The sequence below is a fragment of the Colius striatus genome, chromosome 4 (assembly GCF_028858725.1).
Source record: "Colius striatus isolate bColStr4 chromosome 4, bColStr4.1.hap1, whole genome shotgun sequence".
In the NCBI taxonomy this organism is placed as follows: domain Eukaryota; kingdom Metazoa; phylum Chordata; class Aves; order Coliiformes; family Coliidae; genus Colius; species Colius striatus.
The window spans coordinates 257932-273888 of record NC_084762.1 but is presented as its reverse complement, the minus strand read 5'-3'; positions in this window follow the sequence as shown (position 1 = coordinate 273888).

The window sequence follows — 15957 nt, the reverse complement described above, 5'->3', positions numbered from 1 at the left end:
TAAAGAATTTTTCCCTGATAACTAGACTACTCTTCTGAATTTAATGCTTGTATACATCTTAAGTTTGCAGAATTTGGCTGATAATTCGAGGTCTTGGTGGAAAATAGTCTGTGTACACAGTAGAAATAGATAGAATTCTTTCTAGAGAATTGGAGTATTCTTCTGAATTTATGACAGGTAGGTTTCTGAAAGTGAAATGATTTGACTGATAATTGGAAGCCCTGATTGATTTTACAGTTTGCACAGATTTAGACATACAGAATTTGTGCCTGATAACTAGACTACTCACGTGAATTTTTTGCTGGTATATATCTGAAAGTAAAAGAATTTGGCTTGTAATTGGAGGGCTTGGTGGAATGTACTTTGTGCACAGAGTAGAAAGATACAGAATTATCACTTGAGAATTGGAGTATTCTTCTGAATTTATTACAGGTAGCGTTTTGAAACTGAAAGGATGTGACTGATAATTGGAAGACTTGATTGATTTTACAGTGTGCAGAGATTTAGACATACGGAATTTGTGCCTGATAAGTAGACTACTCCTCTGAATTTAATGCTTGTATGTATCTGAAAGTTACAGAATTTTGGCTGGTAATTGGATGGCCTGGTGGAATGTACTTTGTGCACACAGTATAAAAGATAGAGAATTCTTTCCAGAGAATTACAGTATTCTTTTGAATTTATGACAGGTAGCTTTCTGAATCTGAAAGGATTTGACCGATAATTGGAGGACATGGTTGAATTTATTGTGTGTACACAATACAACATACAGAATTTGTGCCTGACAACTAGAGTACTCCTCTGAATTTAATGCTGGTATATATCTGAACGTTGCAGAATTTGGCTGATAATTTGAGTACTTTGTGGAATGTACTTTGTGCACACAGTATAAAGATACAGAATTTATTCCAGAGAGTTACAGTATTCTTCTGAATTTATTACAGGTGGCTTTCTGAAACTGAAAGGATTTGACTGGTAATTGGAAGACTTGATTGATTTTACCGTGTGCACAGATTTATATATACAGAATTTGTGCCTGATAAGTAGACTATTCCTCTGAATTTAATGCAGGTATATATCTGGAAGTTAAAGAATTTTTTGATTATTGGAGGTCTTGGTGGAATGTACTTTGTGCACACAGTATAAATATACAGAATTCTTTCCAGAGAATTGGAGTATTCTTCTGAATTTATGACAGGTAGGTTTCTGAAACTGAAAGGATTTGACTGATAATTGGAAGACTTGATTGATTTTACAGTTTGCACAGATTTAGACATACGGAATTTGTGCCTGATAAGTAGACTACTCCTCTGAATTTAATGCAGGTATATATCTGAAAGTTAAAGAATTTTTTGATTATTGGAGGTCTTGGTGGAATGTACTTTGTGCACACAGTATAAATATACATAATTCTTTCCAGAGAATTGGAGTATTCTTCTGAATGTATGAAAGGTAACTTTCTGAAACTAAAAGGATTTGACTGATAATTCGAGGACATGTTTGAATTTACTGTGTGTACACAATACAACATACAGAATTTGTGCCTGACAACTAGAGTACTCCTTTGAATTTAATGCAGGTATATATCTGAAAGTTATAGAATTTTGGCTGGTAATTGGATGGCCTGGTGGAATGTACTTTGTGCACACAGTATAAAAGATAGAGAATTCTTTCCAGAGAATTACAGTATTCTTTTGAATTTATGACAGGTAGCTTTCTGAATCTGAAAGGATTTGACCGATAATTGGAGGACATGGTTGAATTTATTGTGTGTACACAATACAACATACAGAATTTGTGCCTGACAACTAGAGTACTCCTCTGAATTTAATGCTGGTATATATCTGAACGTTGCAGAATTTGGCTGATAATTTGAGTACTTTGTGGAATGTACTTTGTGCACACAGTATAAAGATACAGAATTTATTCCAGAGAGTTACAGTATTCTTCTGAATTTATTACAGGTGGCTTTCTGAAACTGAAAGGATTTGACTGATAATTGGAAAACTTGATTGATTTTACCGTGTGCACAGATTTATATATACAGAATTTGTGCCTGATAAGTAGACTATTCCTCTGAATTTAATGCAGGTATATATCTGAAAGTTAAAGAATTTTTTGATTATTGGAGGTCTTGGTGGAATGTACTTTGTGCACACAGTATAAATATACAGAATTCTTTCCAGAGAATTGGAGTATTCTTCTGAATTTATGACAGGTAGGTTTCTGAAACTGAAAGGATTTGACTGATAATTGGAAGCCTTGATTGATTTTACAGTTTGCACAGATTTAGACATACAGAATTTGTGCCTGATAAGTAGACTACTCCTCTGAATTTAATGCAGGTATATATCTGAAAGTTAAAGAATTTTTTGATTATTGGAGGTCTTGGTGGAATGTGCTTTGTGCACATAGTATAAAGATATAGAATTCATTCCAGAGAATTACAGTATTCTTCTGAATTTATTACAGGTAGCGTTTTGAAACTGAAAGGATTTGACTGATAATTGGAAGACTTGATTGATTTTACAGTGTGCAGAGATTTAGACATACGGAATTTGTGCCTGATAAGTAGACTACTCCTCTGAATTTAATGCTTGTATGTATCTGAAAGTTACAGAATTTTGGCTGGTAATTGGATGGCCTGGTGGAATGTACTTTGTGCACACAGTATAAAAGATAGAGAATTCTTTCCAGAGAATTACAGTATTCTTTTGAATTTATGACAGGTAGCTTTCTGAATCTGAAAGGATTTGACCGATAATTGGAGGACATGGTTGAATTTATTGTGTGTACACAATACAACATACAGAATTTGTGCCTGACAACTAGAGTACTCCTCTGAATTTAATGCTGGTGTATATCTGAACGTTGCAGAATTTGGCTGATAATTTGAGTACTTTGTGGAATGTACTTTGTGCACACAGTATAAAGATACAGAATTTATTCCAGAGAGTTACAGTATTCTTCTGAATTTATTACAGGTGGCTTTCTGAAACTGACAGGATTTGACTGATAATTGGAAGCTTTGATTGATTTTACCGTGTGCACAGATTTATATATACAGAATTTGTGCCTGATAAGTAGACTACTCCTCTGAATTTAATGCTGGTATATATCTGAAAGTTAAGAATTTTTTGATTATTGGAGGTCTTGGTGGACTGTGCTTTGTGCACATAGTATAAAGATATAGAATTCATTCCAGAGAATTACAGTATTCTTCTGAATTTATGACAGGTAGCTTTCTGAAACGGAAAGGATTTGACTGATAATTCGAGGACATGTTTGAATTTACTGTGTGTACACAATACAACATACAGAATTTGTGCCTGACAACTAGAGTACTCCTTTGAATTTTTGCAGGTATATATCTGAAAGTTATAGAATTTTCTGAGAATTGGAGAGCTTGGTGGAATATAATTTGTGCACACAGTATAAAAATACGGAATTCTCGTCCAAGGCTTGGAGTATTCTTCTGAATTTATTACAGGTAGCTTTCTTAAAGTGATAGGATTTGACTGATAATTGGAAGACTTGATTGGTTTTACAGTGTGCACACAATAAAACATACGGAATTTGTACGTGATAACTAGACTACTTTTGTGAATTTAATACTGGTATATATCTGAAAGTCACAGGATTTGGCTGAGAATTGGAAGGCTTGGTGGAATGTACTTTGTGCACACAGTATAAAAGATAGAGAATTCTTTCCAGAGAATTGGAGTATTCTTCTGAATTTATGACAGGTAGCTTTCTGAAACTGAAGGGATTGACTGATGATTGGAAGACTTGATTGATTTTACAGTGTACACAAATTTACACATACAGAATTTGTGCTTGATAACTAGACTACTCCTCTGAATTTAATGCTGGTATATATCTGAAAGTTAAAGAATTTTGGCTAATAACTTGAGGACTTGGTGGAATGTATTTTGTGCACACAGTATAAAAGATACAGAATTGTTTTCAGAGAATTGGAGTATTCTTCTGAATTTATGACAGGTAGCTTTCTGAAACTGAAAGGATTTGACTGATAATTGGAAGCTTTGATTCATTTTATAGTGTGCTGAGATTTACACATAAAGAATTTTTGCCTGATAACTAGACTACTCTTCTGAATTTAATGCTTGTATACATCTTAAATTTGCAGAATTTGGCTGATAATTCGAGGTCTTGGTGGAAAATAGTCTGTGTACACAGTAGAAATAGATAGAATTCTTTCCAGAGAATTGGAGTATTCTTCTGAATTTATGACAGGTAGGTTTCTGAAAGTGAAATGATTTGACAGATAATTGGAAGCGTTGATTGATTTTACAGTTTGCACAGATTTAGACATACAGAATTTGTGCCTGATAAGTAGACTACTCCTCTGAATTTAATGCTTGTATGTATCTGAAAGTTACAGAATTTTGGCTGGTAATTGGATGGCCTGGTGGAATGTACTTTGTGCACACAGTATAAAAGATAGAGAATTCTTTCCAGAGAATTACAGTATTCTTTTGAATTTATGACAGGTAGCTTTCTGAATCTGAAAGGATTTGACCGATAATTGGAGGACATGGTTGAATTTATTGTGTGTACACAATACAACATACAGAATTTGTGCCTGACAACTAGAGTACTCCTCTGAATTTAATGCTGGTATATATCTGAACGTTGCAGAATTTGGCTGATAATTTGAGTACTTTGTGGAATGTACTTTGTGCACACAGTATAAAGATACAGAATTTATTCCAGAGAGTTACAGTATTCTTCTGAATTTATGACAGGTAGGTTTCTGAAACTGAAAGGATTTGACTGATAATTGGAAGCCTTGATTGATTTTACAGTTTGCACAGATTTAGACATACGGAATTTGTGCCTGATAAGTAGACTACTCCTCTGAATTTAATGCAGGTATATATCTGAAAGTTAAAGAATTTTTTGATTATTGGAGGTCTTGGTGGAATGTACTTTGTGCACACAGTATAAATATACAGAATTCTTTCCAGAGAATTGGAGTATTCTTCTGAATTTATTACAGGTAGCGTTTTGAAACTGAAAGGATGTGACTGATAATTGGAAGACTTGATTGATTTTACAGTGTGCAGAGATTTAGACATACGGAATTTGTGCCTGATAAGTAGACTACTCCTCTGAATTTAATGCTTGTATGTATCTGAAAGTTACAGAATTTTGGCTGGTAATTGGATGGCCTGGTGGAATGTACTTTGTGCACACAGTATAAAAGATAGAGAATTCTTTCCAGAGAATTACAGTATTCTTTTGAATTTATGACAGGTAGCTTTCTGAATCTGAAAGGATTTGACCGATAATTGGAGGACATGGTTGAATTTACTGTGTGTACACAATACAACATACAGAATTTGTGCCTGACAACTAGAGTACTCCTCTGAATTTAATGCTGGTATATATCTGAAAGTCACAGGATTTGGCTGAGAATTGGAAGGCTTGGTGGAATGTACTTTGTGCACACAGTATAAAAGATAGAGAATTCTTTCCAGAGAATTGGAGTTTTCTTCTGAATTTATGACAGGTGGCTTTCTGAAACTGAAGGGATTGACTGATAATTGGAAGACTTGATTGATTTTACAGTGTACACAAATTTACACATACAGAATTTGTGCTTGATAACTAGACTACTCCTCTGAATATAATGCTGGTATATATCTGAATGTTACAGAATTTGACTGATAATTGGAGGGCTTGGTGGAATATATTTTATGCACACAGCACTCGGCGCTGCCACCCAGTGGCGGAAATCGAGATCGCAGCCCGGGAGCCGCACGGCGCTGCCACCCAGTGGCGGAAAACGAGATCGCAGCCCGGTAGCCGCGCGGCGCTGCCACCCAGTGGCGGAAAACGAGATCGCAGCCCGGTAGCCGCTCGGCGGTGCCACCCAGTGGCGGAAAACGAGATCGCAGCCCGGGAGCCGCTCGGCGGTGCCACCCAGTGGCGGAAAACGAGATTGCAGCCCGGGACGCTCGGCGCTGCCACCCAGTGGCGGAAATCGAGATTGCAGCCCGGTAGCCGCGCGGCGCTGCCACCCAGTGGCGAGAAACGAGATGGCAGGCTTTAATCTGCGTTTCATCTGTTTGTTGTGCCTTTCTCTTCTACCTTTTCCCTACCGATTTTCTACCGGTTTTCTGCCTTTCTTCTGTATTTCTCCTGCCTTACTTCTTGCTTCCTGCCACGTTTTAGTGCCGTTGCTCAGCCTTTGAACTGCCGTTTTTCCTGTCGTTTCAAAATTCGTTTCCAACGTTTTCTGTCTCTCTTCTGATATTTTTTTCCGCCGTTCTCCTGCCTCTCTTCTGTCCTCCCTCTGCCTTCTCTCAGCCTTTTCTCTGTGCGTTTTCTGCTTTTTTCCCGCGGTTTTCTATATTTTCCTGCCACTTTTCTGCCTTTCTTCGCCAATTTCTTCTCCCTGACCGCTCCCTCGCTTCCGCCTTTAATTTCCCTTGCTTCTGGGCTTTTTTTCTGCTTTTTTACTGCCGCTTCTTTGGGTTTTTTCTGCTTTTTTTCGAATTTTTTCGGCTTTTTTACCTGCCGGCCAATCGGAATCGCGCGTCGCCCGTTCCCGGTTCACGTGGCCGCCCGCGGCCAATCGGAAAGCGGCGTCGCTTCGTCCGCCATCTTGAATTTCTCGGCCAATGGGACTCGCGCGTCGGCGTCGCTTAGCAACGCCCGAGCCAATGGGAACGCCGCGTCTTCTCGCAGCCATCTTGAATTTTTCGGCCAATCGGAATCTCCCGTCGGCGTCGCTTAGCAACGCCCGAGCCAATCGGAAGGCCGCGTCCTCTCGCGGCCATCTTGGATTTTTCGGCCAATCGGAATCGCGCGTCGCCCGTTCCTGCTTCACGTGCCCGCCCGCGGCCAATCGGAAAGCGCCGTCGTTTCGCCGCCATTTTGAATTTCGCGGCCAATCGGAATCGCGCGTCGCCGTTGCCCGGCAACGCCGCCGCCAATCGGAACGTTGCGCTCGCCGCTGCCACCCGGTGGCGAAAAGCCATACCGCAGCTTTTTTTAAGCTCTCTCTCCTGCCGGGTGCCCCGCGCGCCAGCAGCCAATCAGAAAATTCCCGCCGTTTTCGCCGCCATTTTGAACGCCATTTTCTCTTCTCGGCACGGGGGAGAGGAGACTTTCCCAGCCCGATCTGAACCGCAGCTGGACGCCTGAGAGGTACGGGCGTGTTGCTCCACCGACCGTCCCTCCGCTCGGGCTGGTGTGTGCTGATGGGCTCTGGCTGGTGGGATGCACCTGGCCGTGCTGCTGCCTGCTAGCATGCTCACATCTCCTCTCTTTCCAGAGCGGCAGCCGAAAGCTGATTCTTTCACCTAATTCAGGGACAGAAAAGCTCCTGTCCATTAGCCTGCTCCAAGCCAGGAGCTCTGTTCCACAGAACCAGTTTTTCTACTTTTCTGAGGTCTTTTGTTTTTGTTTTTTTTTTTAAGCTTATTATGTAGTCAGTTAACATCTCGGCAGCAGCTTTTGTTGAGGTTCCCCCCTGAACTGAAGAGGGTCTTCCATAGAGTATTTTGAAGGGACTTAATGTCTCCTTAGTCCTCAGTTTGGTTCTTGTTCGCAACAAGGCTAGAGGTCGTAACAGAGGCCAGGCTAGTCCGGTTTCTCGGCACAATTTTTCAATCTGTAATTTAAGGAAGTGGTTCGTCTTCTTTACCTGGCCCGTTGCTTGGGGTCTTTAGGGAGTGTGCAACTGCCAGTCTATCCCCAGAACCCGACTAATTTGTTGGGTAATTTTGGTCACACAATGAGGGTCTCTGTCTGAGGATATTACTGCTGGGATCCCAAATCTCGGTATTACTTTATGTAGTAAAGCCTTAGTTACCTCTTTAGCCTTGTTTGTTTGGCAAGGGAATGCTTCTGGCCGTCCTGAAAAGGTATCAGTTAGTACAAGTAGATATTGGAACCCCCTTTTTCTTTCAAGTTCTGAAAAGTCAATTTGCCACCACTGTCCAGGGGAAGTACCCTTCCCAAATCTCACATGGTTGTGTTTCTTGTTTGATGGTTGTGTACAAGTTATAGGCGACAATGCGTTTGCTCAGATACTTACGTAGGGCTTTGACTCCCCAGTGAGACTTTCTATGTTCAACCAGGATTATAACCCAAAAGTAACGTGCTCGGCACCGCTACTGTCACCTGTGCTGGTGTAGCCCAACCGTTGTTCTCTGGTTTTCCCCCTAAATCCTGAATCGATTTCTGGTCGTCTTTTGAATGGTTAGGAATTTGGTTGATTGGGATTTTTCCATCCGGCATCAGAGAGGGTATCTCTGCTGTACCTTTTTCAGCTGCTGTCTTTGCTTCCTGATCTGCCGCCGAATTGGCTACCTCTTGTGCAGCTGTTCCGTTTTGGTGAGCTTTGCAATGCATAATCGCTACTTGCTTTGGTAACTTTAGCCATGCTAAAATATGCACGGTACCGGTACAGCAATTCTGCAAGCAATTATATACCACACACGTTGCCCCCGCTGTCCCAGCGAGGAGCGCCCAAGTTACCGTACCAGCGAACTCGCTAATTCCCCAGGGGCGAGCAGGAGCGCTCCCTCACCCGGGCGCAAGGGGTACTTATACCCCCCTTTACAACTTACAGGGTCTTGGTGATCTCCGCTACTCCCCGTCACAGCGTGAGGTGTCCCATACGCGGCTTATGGACTCATCCCCTATACCCCTGCAGGCTTCCCAGTTTACGTTCCCGGCCCGCTCGCCGGTCGGTCTCTTCCCCTGCAGCGATGGGATGGGGATGGGAGACTCTCTGGAGAAACAGTCTGGTGGCGCACCCAGAATGTCCCACGCCCCGCCCGGTCCAGCAGCCGGGCCGAGAGGGTCTCCTGCCAGGCTCGCCAATTGACGTGCGGAACAAACTCTACAACACGGTCAAAGGGTTATGAACCAGGTATGTATTGCGCCGGTGGGTGCGAGGGAGATAATTCTGCCCAGCTCGTGCACCTTCTTGTATAACAAAGGGCTACGTACAGGGTACAGGTAGGGGTACGCAGAAGTGCCTATTACATATTTATGACCTATCCCCGCTTCGTATTGTGGTGTAAGGCTCCTTCCGGTTTGTACTGGTGCAGCGTCTCCGGTAGATTTCCATGCCACGGAGCAGAAGGCAAGCAATTCTGTTTTCCACGTTCCGAGTCCTTCTTATCTGCAGCTGTCTGCCCTCCAGCTTCTTTGTTTTCAGCATTCGGGGTCTTCAAGGCCTCTACTGGTTCGAATTCCAGTGAGCTGAGGTTTCTTATCATGGTGTTATTTTACAGTGAATCGTGTCTTTCTCAATTTCTGATTTTCCCTTTATTCTGAGTAATAATACTGAATCCTGCAGCAGCGCTCGGAGGTCCTGACTCTGGCCAAGTCTTTGTTACGCTTGACTGTTTTTAACTGATTCCTGCCAGAAAGATGTTGGGAGCTGTGGGTACACGAGGCTGCGCAGGGCGGGAGCAGGGAGTGCTGCCTGGGGCAGGTGGGGGCAAGGAATGGCCAGGGGCTTGTGGCAGGGATGTGCCCTCCAGCTGTGGGGGCTGTAGGGTGCCCACGGAGGGATTTGGGGGAGAAAACAAGGGTCAGAGGAGCCCTTCTCGCTCTCTGCGACTACCTGAAAGGAAGCTGTAGCGAGGTGGGAGTGGGTCTGTCCTCCCCAGTAGCAAGCAATAGAACGAGAGGAGACGGCCGCAAGTTGCACCGGGGGAGGTTCAAGCTGGATCTGAGGAGGAATTTCTTTGCTGACAGGGTTGTCAGGCGTTGGAGCGGCTGCCCAGGGAGGTGCAGGAGTGACCGTCCCTGGAGGGATTTCAGAGCCGGGTGGATGTTGCACCACGGGAAGTGGGCTGGTGGGCGATAGGGCTGGGACACAGGCTGCGCTCGACGAGCTTCAAGCTCTCCTCCAGCTGAAACCGTTCTGTGACTCCGTGCTGCTGGGTGTGGGGTGGGCAGAGGGGGGCTGGGCTGGGCTGTCCACTGGGACCCCCACCAATGGCTGGAGCGGTAGGACGTAGCCCAGGCTGTGGCTCTGACCGGGGTGGTTTGTCCTTCTGCTCCCCAGGGGAGGCCTGGCGCCTGGAGGATGACTGCACACATCCCCCCTGCGACCCCCAGCTCGGCACGGCCGTGCAGGACGCTCCCTTCAGCTGCTTCCGCACCTGCTCCTTCTACACGAGGAAGAGCCCGTCTGTGGATAAGCAACCGCATGGGTGCCCTCAGCTACGCCCCGCACCCCGCTGAGAGCGAGGCCGGGCGCGTCAAAGCCAAGCTCGGGCGGCAGTTTGTGAGTATGAGGCTGTGCAGCCCCACTGCCTTCACACACACACACACAAACACGCAGCTTCCTAACAGCACCCACAGGGCACAGCTCTCTTGATGTGCAACGTAACCTAAACAGCAGAAAAAGAGGCTTTTCCAGCTTGGTGGAGGAGCTGGAGGCAGCAGGTTGAGTTTGGTTGTGCTGCGGCAGAGTCCTGCCTGGCCTGGGGAGTGCCTGGCTGCCCACATCCCACCGGGCTGTGCTGGCGCTGACCGGCTCTTACCCAGCTGAGTGATGCCTGGGATCAGTGCCTTGCCTCCGAGTACTGCTCTCTAAGGTAGCAACCAAGTAGGAACTGAGTTTTCCTGTCCTTGTCCCCACGTATATGAGCAACTGAGTCTTTTCAAGGGTTCAAGCAGATTGGCTCAGTGAGGGGCAGGGGTGAGCAATGAGACCTTGGGGCAGCTCAGCCCTTTTTTGTCCCTTCAGGGCGTCTCGGTTGCAGGATGGGAGGGCCACGTCAGGCGTGTGCCACAGCTACAGGATACTGATCAATGTTCAGTGGGCTTTGCTTCTCCTCTTTCCCAGAGGCACCTGATACGGGGATACACGTGGCTTTCCTCCTGCTGCGTTACTGGCCTCGGCCTTGTAATGAGGGCTCCGGTGTCCTGCTGCTGAAAAGAGCTCGGTGTTGGTTATAAATGGTAACTAGACTACTCCTCTGACTTTAATGGTGGTATATATCTGAAAGTTACAGAATTTGGTTGATAATTCGAGTGCTTTATTGAATGTACTTTGTGTACACAGTATAAAAATACATATTTCTCGTCTAAGAATTGGAATATTCTTCTGAATGTATGAAAGGTAACTTTCTGAAACTAAAAGGATTTGACTGATAATTCGAGGACATGTTTGAATTTACTGTGTGTACACAATACAACATACAGAATTTGTGCCTGACAACTAGAGTACTCCTTTGAATTTAATGCAGGTATATATCTGAAAGTTATAGAATTTTCTGATACTTGGAGAGCTTGGTGGAATATAATTTGTGCACTCAGTATAAACATACGGAATTCTCGTCCAAGGCTTGGAGTATTCTTCTGAATTTATGACAGGTAGCTTTCTTAAAGTGATAGGATTTGACTGATAATTGGAAGACTTGATTGATTTTACAGTGTACACAAATTTACACATACAGAATTTGTGCTTGATAACTAGACTACTCCTCTGAATTTAATGCTGGTATATATCTGAAAGTTACAGAATTTTGGCTGATAACTTGAGGACTTGGTGGAATGTATTTTGTGCACACAGTATAAAAGATACAGAATTGTTTTCAGATAATTGGAGTATTCTTCTGAATTTATGACAGGTAGCTTTCTGAAACTGAAAGGATTTGACTGATAATTGGAAGCTTTGATTCATTTTATAGTGTGCTGAGATTTACACATAAAGAATTTTTCCCTGATAACTAGACTACTCTTCTGAATTTAATGCTTGTATACATCTTAAGTTTGCAGAATTTGGCTGATAATTCGAGGTCTTGGTGGAAAATAGTCTGTGTACACAGTAGAAATAGATAGAATTCTTTCTAGAGAATTGGAGTATTCTTCTGAATTTATGACAGGTAGGTTTCTGAAAGTGAAATGATTTGACTGATAATTGGAAGCCCTGATTGATTTTACAGTTTGCACAGATTTAGACATACAGAATTTGTGCCTGATAACTAGACTACTCACGTGAATTTTTTGCTGGTATATATCTGAAAGTAAAAGAATTTGGCTTGTAATTGGAGGGCTTGGTGGAATGTACTTTGTGCACAGAGTAGAAAGATACAGAATTATCACTTGAGAATTGGAGTATTCTTCTGAATTTATTACAGGTAGCGTTTTGAAACTGAAAGGATGTGACTGATAATTGGAAGACTTGATTGATTTTACAGTGTGCAGAGATTTAGACATATGGAATTTGTGCCTGATAAGTAGACTACTCCTCTGAATTTAATGCTTGTATGTATCTGAAAGTTACAGAATTTTGGCTGGTAATTGGATGGCCTGGTGGAATGTACTTTGTGCACACAGTATAAAAGATAGAAAATTCTTTCCAGAGAATTACAGTATTCTTTTGAATTTATGACAGGTAGCTTTCTGAATCTGAAAGGATTTGACCGATAATTGGAGGACATGGTTGAATTTACTGTGTGTACACAATACAACACACAGAATTTGTGCCTGACAACTAGAGTACTCCTCTGAATTTAATGCTGGTATATATCTGAACGTTGCAGAATTTGGCTGATAATTTGAGTACTTTGTGGAATGTACTTTGTGCACACAGTATAAAGATACAGAATTTATTCCAGAGAGTTACAGTATTCTTCTGAATTTATTACAGGTGGCTTTCTGAAACTGAAAGGATTTGACTGGTAATTGGAAGACTTGATTGATTTTACCGTGTGCACAGATTTATATATACAGAATTTGTGCCTGATAAGTAGACTATTCCTCTGAATTTAATGCTGGTATATATCTGGAAGTTAAAGAATTTTTTGATTATTGGAGGTCTTGGTGGAATGTACTTTGTGCACACAGTATAAATATACAGAATTCTTTCCAGAGAATTGGAGTATTCTTCTGAATTTATGACAGGTAGGTTTCTGAAACTGAAAGGATTTGACTGATAATTGGAAGCCTTGATTGATTTTACAGTTTGCACAGATTTAGACATACGGAATTTGTGCCTGATAAGTAGACTACTCCTCTGAATTTAATGCAGGTATATATCTGAAAGTTAAAGAATTTTTTGATTATTGGAGGTCTTGGTGGAATGTACTTTGTGCACACAGTATAAATATACAGAATTCTTTCCAGAGAATTGAGTATTCTTCTGAATTTATGACAGGTAGGTTTCTGAAACTGAAAGGATTTGACTGATAATTGGAAGACTTGATTGATTTTACCGTGTGCACAGATTTATATATACAGAATTTGTGCCTGATAAGTAGACTACTCCTCTGAATTTAATGCTGGTATATATCTGAAAGTTGCAGGATTTGGGTGATAATTGGAGGGCTTGGTGGAATGTACTTTGTGCACACAGTATAAAAGATAGAGAATTCTTTCCAGAGAATTGGAGTATTCTTCTGAATTTATGACAGGTAGCTTTCTGAATCTGAAAGGATTGACTGATAATTGGAAGACTTGATTGATTTTACAGTGTGCAGAGATTTAGACATACGGAATTTGTGCCTGATAAGTAGACTACTCCTCTGAATTTAATGCTGGTATATATCTGAAAGTTAAAGAATTTTTTGATTATTGGAGGTCTTGGTGGAATGTGCTTTGTGCACATAGTATAAAGATATAGAATTCATTCCAGAGAATTGGAGTATTCTTCTGAATTTATTACAGGTAGCGTTTTGAAACTGAAAGGATTTGACTGATAATTGGAAGACTTGATTGATTTTACAGTGTGCAGAGATTTAGACATACGGAATTTGTGCCTGATAACTAGACTACTCCTCTGAATTTAATGCTTGTATGTATCTGAAAGTTACAGAATTTTGGCTGGTAATTGGATGGCCTGGTGGAATGTACTTTGTGCACACAGTATAAAAGATAGAGAATTCTTTCCAGAGAATTACAGTATTCTTTTGAATTTATGACAGGTAGCTTTCTGAATCTGAAAGGATTTGACCGATAATTGGAGGACATGGTTGAATTTATTGTGTGTACACAATACAACATACAGAATTTGTGCCTGACAACTAGAGTACTCCTCTGAATTTAATGCTGGTATATATCTGAACGTTGCAGAATTTGGCTGATAATTTGAGTACTTTGTGGAATGTACTTTGTGCACACAGTATAAAGATACAGAATTTATTCCAGAGAGTTACAGTATTCTTCTGAATTTATGACAGGTGGCTTTCTGAAACTGAAAGGATTTGACTGATAATTGGAAGCCTTGATTGATTTTACCGTGTGCACAGATTTATATATACAGAATTTGTGCCTGATAAGTAGACTATTCCTCTGAATTTAATGCTGGTATATATCTGGAAGTTAAAGAATTTTTTGATTATTGGAGGTCTTGGTGGAATGTACTTTGTGCACACAGTATAAATATACAGAATTCTTTCCAGAGAATTGGAGTATTCTTCTGAATTTATGACAGGTAGGTTTCTGAAACTGAAAGGATTTGACTGATAATTGGAAGCCTTGATTGATTTTACAGTTTGCACAGATTTAGACATACGGAATTTGTGCCTGATAAGTAGACTACTCCTCTGAATTTAATGCAGGTATATATCTGAAAGTTACAGAATTTTTTGATTATTGGAGGTCTTGGTGGAATGTACTTTGTGCACACAGTATAAATATACAGAATTCTTTCCAGAGAATTGAGTATTCTTCTGAATTTATGACAGGTAGGTTTCTGAAACTGAAAGGATTTGACTGATAATTGGAAGACTTGATTGATTTTACCGTGTGCACAGATTTATATATACAGAATTTGTGCCTGATAAGTAGACTACTCCTCTGAATTTAATGCTGGTATATATCTGAAAGTTGCAGGATTTGGGTGATAATTGGAGGGCTTGGTGGAATGTACTTTGTGCACACAGTATAAAAGATAGAGAATTATTTCCAGAGAATTGGAGTATTCTTCTGAATTTATGACAGGTAGCTTTCTGAATCTGAAAGGATTGACTGATAATTGGAAGACTTGATTGATTTTACAGTGTGCAGAGATTTAGACATACGGAATTTGTGCCTGATAAGTAGACTACTCCTCTGAATTTAATGCTGGTATATATCTGAAAGTTAAAGAATTTTTTGATTATTGGAGGTCTTGGTGGAATGTGCTTTGTGCACATAGTATAAAGATATAGAATTCATTCCAGAGAATTGGAGTATTCTTCTGAATTTATTACAGGTAGCGTTTTGAAACTGAAAGGATTTGACTGATAATTGGAAGACTTGATTGATTTTACAGTGTGCAGAGATTTAGACATACGGAATTTGTGCCTGATAACTAGACTACTCCTCTGAATTTAATGCTTGTATGTATCTGAAAGTTACAGAATTTTGGCTGGTAATTGGATGGCCTGGTGGAATGTACTTTGTGCACACAGTATAAAAGATAGAGAATTCTTTCCAGAGAATTACAGTATTCTTTTGAATTTATGACAGGTAGCTTTCTGAATCTGAAAGGATTTGACCGATAATTGGAGGACATGGTTGAATTTATTGTGTGTACACAATACAACATACAGAATTTGTGCCTGACAACTAGAGTACTCCTCTGAATTTAATGCTGGTATATATCTGAACGTTGCAGAATTTGGCTGATAATTTGAGTACTTTGTGGAATGTACTTTGTGCACACAGTATAAAGATACAGAATTTATTCCAGAGAGTTACAGTATTCTTCTGAATTTATGACAGGTGGCTTTCTGAAACTGAAAGGATTTGACTGATAATTGGAAGCCTTGATTGATTTTACCGTGTGCACAGATTTATATATACAGAATTTGTGCCTGATAAGTAGACTATTCCTCTGAATTTAATGCTGGTATATATCTGGAAGTTAAAGAATTTTTTGATTATTGGAGGTCTTGGTGGAATGTACTTTGTGCACACAGTATAAATATACAGAATTCTTTCCAGAGAATTGGAGTATTCTTCTGAATT